Source organism: Mauremys reevesii, linkage group 2 (assembly GCF_016161935.1).
Source record: "Mauremys reevesii isolate NIE-2019 linkage group 2, ASM1616193v1, whole genome shotgun sequence".
Lineage (NCBI taxonomy): Eukaryota > Metazoa > Chordata > Testudines > Geoemydidae > Mauremys > Mauremys reevesii.
Window position 1 is genome coordinate 196,303,983 of NC_052624.1, and position 16,058 is coordinate 196,320,040.

Genomic DNA, 16,058 nt, shown 5'->3' on the forward strand with positions numbered 1-16,058 from the left:
AGGTAGAGGGGAACTGTATGCATCTAGTGCCCCCAAAGTGTGGGGCTCCCATGCATAAATGACAGAGCAGTTGGTCCAGTTAGTCCCCATTTCCCCCCCCCCCCACTTCTGTGGGTACTGCAGCATTGCTTAAACTGCTTCTGCACTTGCTATCTCTGGCTGGCTGCCTCCCTCTTATAACTGGAGAACCCCAGAAGCGGCACCATAAAAGAAAATGCCTTTGTCAGGATGCCTGGTACGTGGAGCAGGAGGATGGAGTCATACATAGGGAAATCCTTCAATCCTAAATGTTGTATTGATATTTTTTTCTCCAAACTTTATAACTTGAGTCTACTGTAGACTTGAATGCATCACATTTCATGTGAAGAGTATTAATTGCAGAGAAAATCCTCTCCTGTGAGATGTTAACATGCAATATGATGCTGAACCAAAATCAGATTTCTTTTCTCCGACTTCAGCTGTTTCTGGTAGATACAGCTACATTTGATCATAGAGGAGTGTGAGTGGAAGAATATATCTGCTTCTCCATTATTAGCTCCAATTTGGATTGCAATAAGATCAATGATGAAAAATGTATCTGAATTATCTCCCTCCTCACTTTCTGCTTCCTCTTTCAGGGAATAATGGTGAAAAGGGGGAGGACAAAGAGGAGGTGGATATTTATCCCCATTTTACACATGGGAAAATTGAAGGTGAGAGATGGTGGGCTTGTTTCTCTGTTGCCCTCTCAACCTTGTGTAATCACTTAAACCCAGTACAAAGTGAGTGTAAAATACTATCACTGTGCAGGGAAGTTGGAGCCAAAGCAAAACCTTGCATCAAAACATAATTTAAAGTTCAGTTCTGATCTAAGTATGTGGCTTTGATTCAGCTAGAAGGGAAATGTTTTCTTGGAAAAGCATCTAGAGGTACTCCTTGGGCTCCCCATCACTATAGTATCCAAGCACCTTACACTCTTTAATGTAGTTATCCTGGCAACATGCCTGTGAGATTGGGAAGTGCTATTATCCCCATCTTACAAAAGTGGAACCAAGGTACAGAGAGGCTAAGAAACTTGTCTGGTCACATAGAAAGTCTGTGGCAGAGCTGGGGGTTGAACCCACATCTCTGGGCTTGGCTACACTTACAAGTTGCAGCGCTGGTGGAGGCTTTCCAGCACTGCAATTACACCCCGTCCACACTTACAGGGCACAACCAGCGCTGCAACTCCCTGGCTGCAGCGCTGGCTGAAAACCTGGTCGGGTTGGTCGGGTTGGGGTATAAGGAATGCAGCGCTGGTGATCCAGCGCTGCTCATCAGGTGTGGACACTCACCAGTGCTTTAATTGGCCTCCAGGGAATAAGGCGTTATCCCAGAATTCCTGTTCAGCCACTCTGCTCATCAGTTTGCACTCTACTGCTCTGGCCTCAGGTGACCCGCCCTTTAAATGCCCCGGGAATTTTAAAAAAAATCCCCTTCCTGTTTGCTGCAGCCAGGTGTGGAGTGCAATCAGTTAATCTTTACAGGTGACCATGCCTCCACGCGGCAAACGAGCCCCAGCATGGAGCAATGGCGAGTTGCTGGACCTCATTAGTGTTTGGGGGGAGGAAGCTGTGCAGTCCCAGCTGCGCTCCAGCCGTAGGAATTATGATATCTTTGAGCAGGTATCAAGGTCCATGCTGGATAGGGGCCATGATCGGGACGCGCTGCAATGCAGGGTTAAAGTAAAGGAGCTGCGGAGTGCCTATTACAAAGCCCGCGAGGGGAACCGCCAATCCGGTGCTGCCCCCACGACCTGCCATTTTTACAGGGAGATGGACGCGATACTTGGGGGTGACCCCACTGCCAATCCGAGGACCACGATGGACACTTCTGAGCAGGGTGGGGGACAGGAGCAGCAGCAGGAGGAGGAGGAGGCGGGGGGGTGGAAACCACGAGTGAAGCTACTGAGATGGGGGAAGACACCCCAGAGTCCCAGGAGGCATGCAGCCAGGAGCTCTTTTCAAGCCAGGAGGATGGTAGCCAATCACAGCAGCCAGCAGTTGCTGAAGGACAAGCAGAGCAGCGGGTTACCGGTAAGCGGCTTTTATTTTCTGGGTGGAAAAGTTTTGGGAGAGGAGAGGGGGTTAGGGCTGCATGCATGCATGCCTAGATGTGGAATAGCCCATTGATGTGGTCTATCACGTCGCGGTAATCGGCTGCAGTAATCTCCTCAAAAGTTTCAGCCAGAGCGTGGGCAATGTGCCTGCGCAGGTTTATAGGGAGAGCCGCTGTGGTCCTTGTCCCAGTCAGGCTAACGCGTCCGCGCCACTGTGCCACGAGGGGTGGGGGGACCATTGCTGCACACAGGCAAGCTGCATAGGGGCCAGGGCGGAATCCGCATTGCTGTAGAAGACCTTCCCGCTCTTTCCTAGTGACCCGCAGCAGGGAGATATCTTCCAGGAGTAACTCCTGTGGAAAATGTTGGGAGACTGTTTAGTGCAGATCCCCCCTGCAGCTGCTTGCTGTCCCCAACGCACAGAAAGCCCTGCACAGCCATGAAGCACCCAGTACCCCTCACTCACCATTTCGTGGCTTCTGTTGTGTTATGTGTGTGGGAAAAGTATGCTAAGGTGAGGACTGAAAACTCCTTCAGTGTGTGGGAATTACTGTCTGGATGAGATAATGAAAACAATGCTACCCTGTTAACTGTTGCCATTTTTGCCTTCCAAAAGTGACCTTGACTGCTGGACTGACCAGATCTACCACTGCACAGAGACTGCAGAATCTGAGGAAAAAGCCCCGAAAGACCAAGGAAGACATGCTGAAAACAGTTATTGATCACTCTGCTAGAGAGAGTAAACAGCTGCAGCAGTGGAGAGAAAGGGAAAGCATGATCCGCCAGAGACATTGGCGGAGAAACGCTGTGGCAAAGAGGAAAAGCACAAACCAGCTGCTAGACATCCTGTCGCGCCAAGCAGACTCTCTCCAGGCTCTCGCAGCCATGCAGGCAGAGCAGTCCCGTGCTGCCCCACAGCCCCCGCCCCCGTCCCAAACTTTTTTCTCTTCTGCCCCAATGTCAGCTCCAAACCCCCTTCCCCAGCATCCAGGTTCTTACCACCACCAGCTGCCTCCAACACCTGTACGTTCACCAACCAGCCCTGAGAACTACGACCCTTACCCTCTGCACTCAACCCCCATCACCATGCAGTATATGCACCCTGAAGTGCAGCAGCCATTGCACAGCACTGCAGACAGGACATATGCACAATTGTGACTGTACAGTTCACCAACCCACCCCCCTGCCCTTTTAGGTTCCTGAAATGTTGTGTGTCTGTCAATGAAGTTTTTTTCTTTTCAATAAAATAAATCTTGGCTTTGAAAACAGTCTTTATTATTGCAGATAGTGAAAGATACCTTATCCCAGTAAAGAAACAGTCACTGCAAATCATGTTATGGAATAATAGAATCCTAACAGTGTAACCACTGCACTTCACTCCCATGCAAGGCAGCAAACATTACTGTTGGCTTTCAGCCTCAAATTCTTCCCTCAAGGCATCCCTAATCCTTGTAGCCCTGTGCTGGGCCTCTCTAGTAGCCCTGCTCTCTGGCTGTGCAAATTCAGCCTCCAGGACTTGAACCTCGGTGGTCCATTCCTGACTGAATGTTTCACCCTTCCCTTCACAAATATTATGGAGGTTACAGCATGTGGATATAACCGCGGGGATGCTGCTTTCCCCCAAGTCTAGCTTCCCATACAAGGACTTCCAGCAGGCTTTTAAATGCCCAAAAGCACACTCCACAGTCATTCGGTACCGGCTCAGCCTGTAGTTGAACCGGTCCTTGCTCCTGTCAAGCTTCCCTGTATAGGGTTTCATGAGCCAAGGCAGTAACGGGTAAGCGGGGTCTCCAAGGATCACAATGGGCATTTCGACATCCCCTACTGTGATCTTCCTGTCTGGGAAATAAGTCCCTGCCTGCATCTTCCTGAACAGGCCACTGTTCCGAAAGATGCGTGCATCATGCACCTTTCCAGACCAGCCTGTGTAAATGTCAATGAAATGCCCACGGTGATCCACAAGCGCCTGGAGAACCATAGAGAAATACCCCTTCCGATTAACGTACTCTGATGCTAGGTTGGGGGGTGCCAGACTAGGAATATGCATCCCATCTATCGCCCCATTTGTGCAAAGCCATCCACAATGTCCTGCACGTTCTCCAGAGTCATGGTCCTTCTTAGCAGGATGCAATTAATTGCCCTGCAAACTTGCATCAACATGATTCCAACGGTCGACTTTCCCACTCCAAACTGGTTCCCGACCGACCAGTAGCTGTCTGGAGTTGCCAGCTTCCAGATTGCAATAGCCACCCGCTTTTCCACCGTCAGGGCAGCTCTCAATCTTGTGTCCTTGCGCCGCAGGGTGGGGGCTAGCTCAGCACACAGTCCCATGAAAGTGGCTTTTCTCATACGAAAGTTCTGCAGCCACTGCTCATCATCCCAGACTTCCATGACGATGTGATCCCACCACTCAGTGCTTGTTTCCTGAGCCCAAAAGCGGTGTTTAACGGTGCTGAGCATTTCCGTGAATGCCACAAGCACTGTAGTGTCACAAGCGGCAGGCGACTCGATATCATCGTCGGACTCCTCACTGTCACTATTCCTTGGAGCTGAAGGAATAGCTCAACTGCCAATCGTGTTGTGCTGGCGACACTCATCAGCACAGTCCTCAGCAGCTCAGGCTCCATTTCCCACAGAAATCATGATTCACAGACAGAGAGTAAAAAACAGAAAGAGACTCACAATGGCGCCAAACGTGGCCGGAAAGACTGTGAATGCTGGGATGTGAAGCGATGCACCACGGGGCGTTGGCACAGGAAGCGGAATGACCCACACACTTCCTTCCCCTTCCCACAATACTCAGCGCCAAAATGGGACGAGGTGCTCTGTGGGATAGCTGCCCAGAATGCACCTCTCAATACAGTGCTGGAAATGCTGCAAGTGTGGCCACACTGCAGTGCTGGTAGCTGTCAGTGTGGCCACACTCCAGCGCTGGCCCTACACAGCTGCATGACCAGCACTGTAACTCCCAGCGCTGCAACTTGTAAGTGTAGCCAAGCCCTCTGAGCTCAGTGACCTAACTACTGGACTGGGTAAATAGCCAATACTTAGGGCCTTGCAGGGTCGCTTTCATTAGGATGAGCAATCAGCGATACAACATCAGGTATATTCTTGGTGTAACCTTTATTTTTATACAGAAAATGTACATAAAGTCCTGTTTTTCTGAAACAAACAGCAGGCAGTTTTCTTGCTTGAAAATCTCCAAGTGTGTCATTCCAGTGAACTCTGCCCAAGAAGCTCCATCTCTTTCTTCCTCTCAAGGTTATGCACACAACTCCTTCCCTAGCCTTTCTCCCTCCAACACAAACAGGTTACAATTCAGTCTCCTGGCCCCTAAGAGAAACTCCCTGTTATTCTATCTGGGCTAGCTTTGCTCAGGTATGGCCATACAGCTTAATGGCTACAGTGGTGGCCTCCATTGTCTGCAGCTCTTCCATTACATAAAGGGCTTAATTGCTCCTACCAGTGAGACTGACAGAGAGCACTTAGAGAATGCCCATTGGCATTAATGAGGTCTCCGATTGCCTTTGGATCAAAGCCCCCCCTGCTGGTAGCGCCACTAACACCTTTCAGCATAACAGTATAAAAAGAATGTTGCGATGGCTAGCATATCACATAAGATGCACACAATAAGCAAATAGATAATTGTTAGGTTTCTGTGCTAATGTCTTCCTGTGTCATTGTGTGTTCACACCACTTTCAAACACGATGAAATCTGAAGCAGCTCACGGTCTTATCACCTTTCTGATATTTTCTGGTAGCTGAGCAATATCCAAGCACTTGACCTCTGTTAAAAACAAGAGGAGGAAATAGCAACAAATAATCTGCTCCCTGAAAACTGGGAGAGGTGGAATTGAAGAGAGTTGTTTGCTTCTTACCTGCCAAGATACAATTCCTAATTGCACTTTTCAGTGTGACAAAAGGCCACTTAAAGGGAGAACTGCACTTTAATTCTTCCATGAATAAAGATTTTATAGTGGTGCCCTATAATTAAGGTTCTCTCACTGTTTCCATTATAAACCCATTTCAGCAGAGAGTGGAGATAATATCTCAGCCATTACAAATCACACTGGGCTAGTCAAAAAGTGATTTTTAAATCTTTTTTTTTTTTATTGAACTTTGCAAGATTTTTTGTAATGCTTTTTTGCCGTCTCAACAGCAGTTACCAAGAAGCTTAATCATAAATGTGCTTGGTACTTATTAGAGAATTTTATATTTTAGCAAACTTTAAGACTTTGCAGGAATAAAAATGGATGCAGTATGGTAATAAAATATGAAAACATAGTAGCACAAAAATAAGGAAATCCTCAGTGAGTGAAAGACGGGGGGGGGGTGTTTAAATATTTAAACAAATGTACCCTTATGGTTTTGAAGCAGTAGACTATGTCACAGGCCACAGGAGAAATAATGAGAGAGAGATGCTGCTGGAAACAGATTTACACACACACCTCACACCATCTCTAGTTAGGGTTTTATTGCATTGGTTATGAGTTACTCTAATTTGTCTGACATCTCTAGCTATGATCTTTTTCATACAGGTTTAAAAGTAGTAAACTTAGAAGTACAAACAGCACAGGATGGTTTCTATGTCTTCGTAGAGATCTCTCTGGCTTCTGATCTACACAATCCCCTAGCCATGCACCCCTCTGCATGTAACATCATTGTTTTATGGCATTTAGTCTTAAAACTCCATCAATCAGTTCCTAGATAATAGTGCCTTTTCCAGCTGGGGGTTAACTCTTGAAAGCCCAGGCTGGGTCTGTAAAGCCTTTTTCTGTGGAGATCATAGAGGTGAGGTGTAGGAAGGCATTGTGGTTCCCTCTGGGTGACATCAAGGGACCTGCATGCCTATGACAGTCTGTCATGGAATTGAAACAGTTTTTCACCTGCACATAGTTTTATTTTCATGTTTTATAATTTGCTATTTCTATTATTATTAATGCTATTATTAGAGATCAAACTAAACTAGAGCTTCAGAACTGAACTTCCTTAAATTTTTGCAGTGTTCAGAGCCAGAGAACTTGATGCAAACCACCTTCAGGGGTTTTGCTCTGGAAATCAAACACACACCACTAGTGATTGGAAGTTCAGGCTTTCTCTTACTCTGCTAGCCCTTAGGTAAAACCAGGATATCTGGACAAGCCCAATCACAGCAGCAGCAGAGAGTGATGAATGGTGTTCTACACCGGGGCATAATAATCAGGGCCTTAGAGGCTCTTCTCACCCACATACCTACTAAGTGTCCTTCATCTGGAGTTACAGTCACACACTGAAACTCTCCAATCACTCTCTCTCATGCCTTTTGATATGTCACTTGTAAGTAGGGCTGCAAGTGGTGAGCAATGGTTTTCCTTCAGCTTTCCCTGATGCTACTCTCAGTGTTTCTGAGCCGTTAGCCAAGGTTTCCTCTTTCCTCTTCTCTTCCACCTGATCCATCTGCTGGTTCTCTCACCCTCCAATATGCCTCTTGGTGCAGTGCAATGGGGAAGGAAGTGAGGCAAGTGCTGCTACTTCCTGACTCTGAACAGCAGCACATTCTGCTCCCCCCCCTCACCCCCCCCCCAAAAAAAAGGTGAGAGAGGCAGTGGCGGAGGGTTTACATAGAAATTAAGGAAGTAAAAGATTCAAGGGAGAAGTGAACATGGGAGGTCCCAATGGGAGCTCAGTACTTCTGGACATCAGGCAATTTATTTAGGTGTGTAATATGAGTTTAGAAGCCTATCTTTAGGCACCTAGTATGCAGTTTTGTTGATAAGAGCCAGGGATATACCAACTGAATGAGGACTTAGGGCTACTTTGTGCCTGTTGGCATAGCTTATGTATTGGGTGGCATGATACTGTACTACCCCAGGAATCTGCTAGTATTCCTTACCAGCAGCAGATTTTTCCCCCATTCCTGTTCATTTTCCGGCTCTGCAGTACTCACTTGCACACTGGGGCATGTGAAATCAAGTCTCTTCTACTTCCCATCTTGCTCCATCTACTCTCTGCTCATCTATGTGCCAGGGAAACTAGAGTTCCATCAGAGCCTGCTCTCCCCTTGTGCTCAGAGCAGTAATCCAGGAGGGCTAAGTAGGGAATAGCCTGGAGTCTTAAGCTTGGTCTACACTTAAAACTTTTACCACCATATTACGTCAGTCAGGAGTGTGAAAAAACCCACAACCGTAGTAACACGGCTATGGCAATGAAACGGCCGTGCTTTCGTCAGCATAGCGGAGTCATTCAGGGAGGTTGTGTTCCTACACCAGCAGAAAAGCTCCTTCTGTCAGAGTATGCTGCATCTACACTAGGGCCTGTACTGGCATAGGCTCTGTAGTGTAGATATAACCTTACTCCCCTTTTAGTTCTAGAGCCCGGTCTGGCTCTAAATGAGGAGAAACTGAATATTCTCCTAAAAGGGTTTCTCTTCTTGTACAAGCCACAAATTATGACAATCTATCTACCTCTCAGTTGAATAGGAATTTACAAGAAACAAGAGCAGCGGTAAAGAATTAGGATTTCTGCGTTATACTCATTTATTCTTTAAACCATAATAAAGCTTAGAGTAGTGGGTCAATTTAAAGTTGGTCTCTATGGACACTGTGAAATAAATGCTTTCATTACACCATATAAGTCCTAGCAGACAGCAGGGAAATAAAGTAAATCTACTATGGATGTTAAAGTCATTAGAACGTTATCCAAGGAAATTAGACATATAACTGAGGAAAAGCATGCGCCCATGAGAAGAAACACAAAATTAACACTAAGCATTTTAACCACGGTGACACTTTTTATTGCCTCTTATTTCCTGAGTTAAAAAATGTCAGCAGTCACAAATCAGACAGGAATTAGATTGCTATGTATTAAATGATATTTATGTAGTTGCGACACTGTGCTGCTTTATCTGCCTTAAGAAGTCTCCTTCCAAAGAAGTTCCAAACCACTTAGTATTGCACATGAACCATCTTTTTATATCTAGATTTGTGTGTATGGGTACAGTTTCAGGGACCAACGTGTAGAAATGTTTGTCTGCACACAACTGTTTATTGGCTTGTATCTTGCAAAGCCAGCTTCGACAGTGTTGCGTTTTATTACCATTTTTTCCCCTATAATTCTTTGAAGCTTTAGATCCCATTTAGTAGAGGTTAAATTCCAAGCCAGTTTTGTAACATTAAATCATAAGTAGTAGTCTCTATTACAATGGATTAAAATATATTGTCAGTCACTGCACTGCACTGTCAGTCAGAAAAGACCTTTATGTCAGAATCCTATGATGAGATTTTTTTTTAAATGGACACTTATCAAGAAATATAATGTGATGTTGTTCAGAAAAGATTTGTTAGCACTTCTAAATAATTACTTTTGGTTTTTTTCTTTGTTGAATTTTTGATATTGCTAGAGCTAATATCACTTAAAAAAATCTTTCCAGTGCATAAAGGCCCAATGTTAAAAGGCTGCATGCTGTGGCACTTGTCTGTCTGAGTACCTGCCTTCAATACAATATCAAAATGTCCCACTAACAGAATATTAACAGGAGACACAGGTAGTGTCTTTTCTTTAACAGGATACACAGGTAGTATTCTTCTCAAACTGAGTTTGGAAATACTGTAATTTAAAAACAGTTCTCCTTTTACAATTATATCACCGACATTATAACATCACTTTCACAACATTATAGTCAAGGTTGTGTCAGCCTTCCCATAATAACCCCCTATTTTCAGAAGTTTATAGTTCAGACTAAAAATGTGCTCTGAGCTGAAACTTGTCACAAAAGTGATATTTTTGCAATATTTGAACATATCCGTTCAGGATTTTTTTCTGAGTGCAAAAGAAAAGGGGAGACTTTCAAATACACTTTTATGTGGATATTTTTTTTAAAAAGAGAATTGGGCCAGGTTCTCCAGTCTGCTAAGTTCACTTTGTACTGCAAACCACATGAAGAATTTCTCCTGTACAGGAGGAATTTCAAGTCAGTGTAAAGCTGCCAGAAGCAGTTCTGTTGCTTCTTCCACTAATTCTGCCACTAAATGTCTCCTCTGCTAGAGCTGCCCAGCATAAGGTTATGGGGGTTAGGCAAGACGCAGGTCAGGGACAGTGAGAAGAGAAAGGAGATGAGGGGGGTGAAGGGAGAAAAGGGGCCGTGATGGAGCAAAATTCTACTAAGACTGATTCTCTAATGGTGGAAAGTCTTCTCCAGGAGCGAGACTTAAAGGTGTTCCCCAGTAAAGTATAAGTTACACTAGGGCTGTACAGAGTAGAATTAGGGAGTCACAGTAGGGTCATTGTCAGCCTCTGCCCTTCCACTGAACTCAAGTTCTGCTCAATGCATAGTGAAGAACTGATCATAGAATGTCAGTGTTGGAAGAGACCTCAGGAGGTCATCTAGTCCAACCTCCTGCTCAAAGCAGGACCAACCCCAACTAAATCATCCCAGCCAGGGCTTTGTCAAGCCGGGTCTTAAAACCCTCTCAGGATGGAAATACCACCCCCTCCCTAGGTAACCCATTCCAGTGCTTCACCACTCTCCAAGTGAAATAGTTTTCCTAATATCCAACCTAGACCTCTGCCACTGCAAATTGAGACCATTGCTCCTTGTTCTGTCATCTGCCACCATTGAGAACAACCGAGCTCTATCCTCTTTGGAATCCCCTTTCAGGTAGTTGAAGGCTGCTTTCAAATCCCCCCTCACTCCTCTCCTCTGCAGACTAAATAAGCCCAGTTCCATCAGCCTCCTCAGAAGCCATGTGCTCCAGCCCCCTAATAATTTTTATTGCCCTTATCTGGACTCTCTCCAATTTGTCCACATCCTTTCTGTAGTGGAGGCCCTAAAACTGGATGTAATACTCTTGTGCAGAATAGAGGGGAGTGATTTCTTTCTCCAACTTGCCAGAGAAGGGCTCTGTGTTTTGCATAGAGCTCTTACAAACCTCTCAACTCAGACTGAACTTCTTTAATGGGGGGTCTCTGACTAACCTTCAATTTAGCAAAACATAAGCCCTTAGTCACCTTCCAGGGCCTCCTTGTCTCCTCTTACAATCACTTGTCACACTCTGTCTTGTTTCAGTCCTCCAGTACAGTTATTTCATTGTCTCCATCCACTAACACACTCCCATACTCTGGTGGTGATGGTCTGTCAGGTGGAGGCAATGATGAAGTGCCCCCAATACTGCAGTTTGGAATTAAACCCCCATTTTAACTTCCCCCATTAACAGAACACTCATTTTACCATTGTTTTAGACTTACTTCTCGGATATATGTACCCTACATACGAAGCCATTCCAGAAATATGGCCTCATTCTTCCATGACACCCACTCAGTACTTCACAGGAACAGGCCTTAAAAATGAGGAGTGCTTCGTGGAATTCAACAGTATGAAGTTTTGTAACTGCATTAACAATCAAGCCTTCCATATTCATTCCTTTGTCTAGCTTGATACAAAATTATGAAACAAAGCAGCTGATTTGTTTAAATAAATCTTACCAGTATTGTTCAAGAATAGCATTTTATGAATATTTAGGTTAATTGAAAAGTTCAACTCAAATTATTGCATGTGGTCATGTGACATATATAGTCTGGTTTGTGAGCTACTGGTTAGCTGCCCCTGTTTTGAATTTGGCTTTGATGGTGCACATTTGAGTCTATATAGACTAATTTTCTGTTAGAATAAACTGGATGTATTTTTGTTTGTTAAAAGTGAGAGAGTGAATGATCCGTAATGCCCTTTTCCACAATGTAGTGTCCCTTAATTACAGCAGGTCACATAATGTTGCATGTTTTCCTTAGCTTTTGGGGGGAAAACATATGGCCTGTTTTGCACTCTCAGTAACTATAACATTCTTCTATCTTTGCTCTCTGCCATATCACTGATATTCTTTCAAAGTAAGCTCTTTGAGTATTCATTTGAAGCCACTGAGTATAATCATTAAAGATGTTAAAAACCACATGGTTTCAGAAACTGTGCTGAATATATTTTGTCCTTGATTACACTTGTAAGTAAACTATATTCAGATCTAGTTCAGCTTACCAGTTATGGATACATGTCAGCAGTAGATTGTTTGCCAGCATGGATGCAATGCAAGCTCAAAAGACTAAGCCTCTGACTCTCTGTAATGTAACAGTTTCATTATGTTAGTGTTTGGTGTGACACGGGTAGTACAGACAGAGCTGATAGTACATGAAACCTGCAGAGGTATTTTGTGCAGTATAAAATTGTTTCTAGTATTCTTCCAGCCTTATAAGTTTTCTGTTATTTGACCATCTTGGATGGTGAGTGTGATAAACTGTGAAAATTTAGCCCACTCTTGTAAAAATCCATCCATAATGGGACAGTTTGTCAGTAAGTATAAATAACAGCACCAATGAAGCGGCATCATTTGACACTAGCTGATGATCTGATCTTTTGTTGTGTAAACACACACACACTCGTCACTTGGATGACAAAGAGAAATAGAAGAGTATAAGCCAATCTCATCCCAAATCCTCTCACTACTTTTGTTTCTTGGAATATTTGGCTCATGCATCTCTTCCTCTTATGCTTATCTTTCTTGTTTCTCCTACCACCGCTTTCTTTGTTGGTACGTAGTTCCATGGAGGGGAAATGTATACAATCATTTATGCAGGCATTCCTGCTCACTGATTAACACAAGACCTGGATGAAACAAACTTCATCCAACATTATCATATCTGTGGACTACAAAGGCTATTAATACTGTTTCTTCATTTTCCTAATTAAGAAATTTGAAAATAAGGGCAACATTTCTCCTTTGATATAATTAAAACAGTATTTCACAGAATTGTTCCTGAATTACCTTATCTCAGCCACTGCCAATTAAATTGGCCCAAAATGCCTTCCTAAAGTGGTCTGGCCAATTTAATTAGCCTAACTTCCCTCTCTAATTCTGTATCTTAGCGTTTCAGAAGCACTGCTTAATTCCATGGACCATCATGAATTAGGATGTATTTTGGGAGAAACTGCTTTAGTAATAGCATAGAACAAAACAACTGGCCATATCATGCTGTCTGTTTTTAAGCAAAAATTCTTTTTTGACTTCAATGGCATGTTATAGCCCACTCTTTTGCTGTGCTCCTTTCTCCGACTGGTGTCACGGCTGTGTGTGAGGAGCTCTTTAACAGGGAAACAAAAGAAGTGGGGCAGCTCATAAAACTGAATCAGTAATAAAAAATGATCTACCAAACATCAATAAACATGCTCAAAAGTTTGACTCAAAGAATATTAAAGACTATTTAAATGCTATAAATGAAGCTAAGAGGAAAATAGATGTAGGGAAGAGAAATAAAATTAAGGGAAGAAAAAAGGAAAATAAACCTGAAAGAAAAATCCCTTGTAGATAACATGAAGAGAATGGAATTAGAAGCCTACTTAGCACTTATATAGTTCTTTCATCTTCAAAGTGCTTTACAAATATTGAATCCTCACAAGACCCTTGTGAGGTAGGTAAGGTTTTTTTTTTTCTTTTTTTAATTCACTTTTTACAGAAATGGAAGTTAAGCAAAGTTTAAGGGCTAGATTATGGTACTTATGCTGCATTCCTGTATTGGGGGCAACACAGAGCTCCTCCACCCCACAAGGAGCCTGGGTGCTGACTCAGAGTGGCAGATGGGCTCCTGGTTACATAGCATGCAAAGTCCTATGCTCCAGGAGCTGGGGTCATAAGCAAAGGCTTATAATTCCTATCCCTTAATCTAGCCCTGTGTGGACATGGTGTTTTTGATAGTCACATTCCTTAGGGCATGCCTACACTATGAAATTAGGTCGAATTTATAGAAGACGATTTTTTAGAAATCGATTTGATACAGTCGATTGTGTGTGTCCCCACTTAAGACCATTAAGACCATTAACTCGGCGGAGTGCGTCCATAGTACTGAGGCTAGTGTTGACTTCTGGAGCACTGCACTGTGGGTAGCTATCCCACAGTTCCCACAGTCTCCGCCGCCCACTGGCATTCTGGGTTGAGATCCCAATGTCTGAGGGGGCAAAAACATTGTTGCGAGTGGTTCTGAATACATGTCATCAGGCTCCCCACTCCCTCCCTCCCCCGTCCGTGAAAGCAACGGCAGACAATCGTTTTGAGCCTTCTTTCCTGGATTACCTGTGCAGACGCCATGCCACGGCAAGCATGGAGCCCGCACAGCTGACCATCCTGGGTGCTGGCAGACGTGGTACTGCATTGCTACACAGCAGCAGCTCATTGCCTTTTGGCAGCAGATGGTGCATTACGATTGGTAACCATCGTCATCGTCTCCTGGGTGCTCTTTTAGCCAAACTTGGTGAGGTCGGTCAGGGGCACCTGGGCAGACATGGGTGCTCCTGGCAGACCTAAGGTCTGTCGGGGCACCTGGACATAAATGGGAGTGACTCCAGGTCATTCTCTTTTTAAGTTTCATCTCATGGAGATTCAGTCCTGCCTGCAGTCGTACTGCACCGTCTTCTGGAGAGCAACCAGGAGATGACAATGGCTAGCAGTCGTACTGCACCGTCTGCTGCCAGCCTATGATGTATAAGAGAGATGGAGTGGATCAAAACAAGAAAGAGACCAGATTTGTTTTGTATTCATTTGCCTCCCCCCCCCCCGGCTCCCTCTCTCCATGAATAGTGGGGGGAGGGCTAGCTCAGTGGTTTGAGCATTGGCCTGCTAAACCCAGGGTTTTGAGTTCAATCCTTGAAGGGGCCGTGATGTGTGTGTGTGTTTCTCCTTGATGCAAACCTACCCCCTTTGTTAATTTTAATTCCCTGTAAGCCATGTCATCAGTCACCTCTCCCTCCATCAGAGCAACAGCAGACAATAGTTTCGCGCCTTTTTTTCAGCGCAAACACCATAGCACGGCACGCATGGAGCCCGCTGAGATCACCGCGGCAATTATGAGCACTGTAAACACCACGTGCATTGTCCTGCAGTATATGCAGAATCAGAACCTGCAAAAGCAAAACCAGGCGAGGAGGCAACAGCAGTGCGATGACGAGAGTGATGAGGATATAGACATGGACACAGACTTCTCTCAAAGTACAGGGCCTGGCAATGTGGACATCATGGTGTTAATGGGTCAGGTTCATGCCGTAGAATGTCGATTCTGGGCCCAGGAAACAAGCACAGACTGGTGGAACTGCATAGTGTTGCATGTCTGGGATGATTCCCAGTGACTGTGAAACTTTTGGATGTGTAAGGGCACTTTCATGGAACTTTGTAACTTGCTTTCCCCTGCCCTGAAGTGCAAGAATACCAAGATGAGAGCAGCCCTCACAGTTCACAAGCGAGTGGCGATAGCCCTGTGGAAGCTTGCAGCACCAGATAGCTACCGGTCAGTCAGGCATCCATTTGGAGTGGGCAAACCTACTGTAGGGGCTGCTGTGATGCAAGTAGCCAGTGCAATCAAAGAGCTGCTGATATCAAGGGTAGTGACTCTGGGAAATGTGCAGGTCATAATGGATGGTTTTGCTACAATTGGGTTCCCTAACTGTGGTGGGGCAATAGATGGAACCCATATTCCTATCTTGGCACCAAAGCACCAAGGCAGCCAGTAAATAAACCAAAAGGGGTACTTTTCAATGGTGCTGCAAGCACTGGTGGATCACAAGGTACGTTTCACCAACATCAATGTGAGATGGCCGGGAAAGGTACATGACGCTCACATCTCAGGAACTCTGGTCTGTTTCAAAAGCTGCAGCAAGAGGCTTTCTTCCCAGACCAGAAAATAACAGTTGGGGATGTAGAAATGTCTATAGTTATCCTTGGGGACTCAGCCAACCCCTTAATGCCATGGCTCATGAAGCCATACACAGGCAGCCTGGACAGTAGTCAGGAGCTGTTCAACTATAGGCTGAGCAAGTGCAGAATGGTGGTAGAACGTGCCTTTGGACATTTAAAAGCATGCTGGCGCAGTTTACTGACTCCAATAGACCTCAGCGAAACCAATATTCTTATAGTTATTACTGCTTGCTGTGTGCCCCACAATATCTGTGAGAGTAAGGGGGAGACTTTTATGG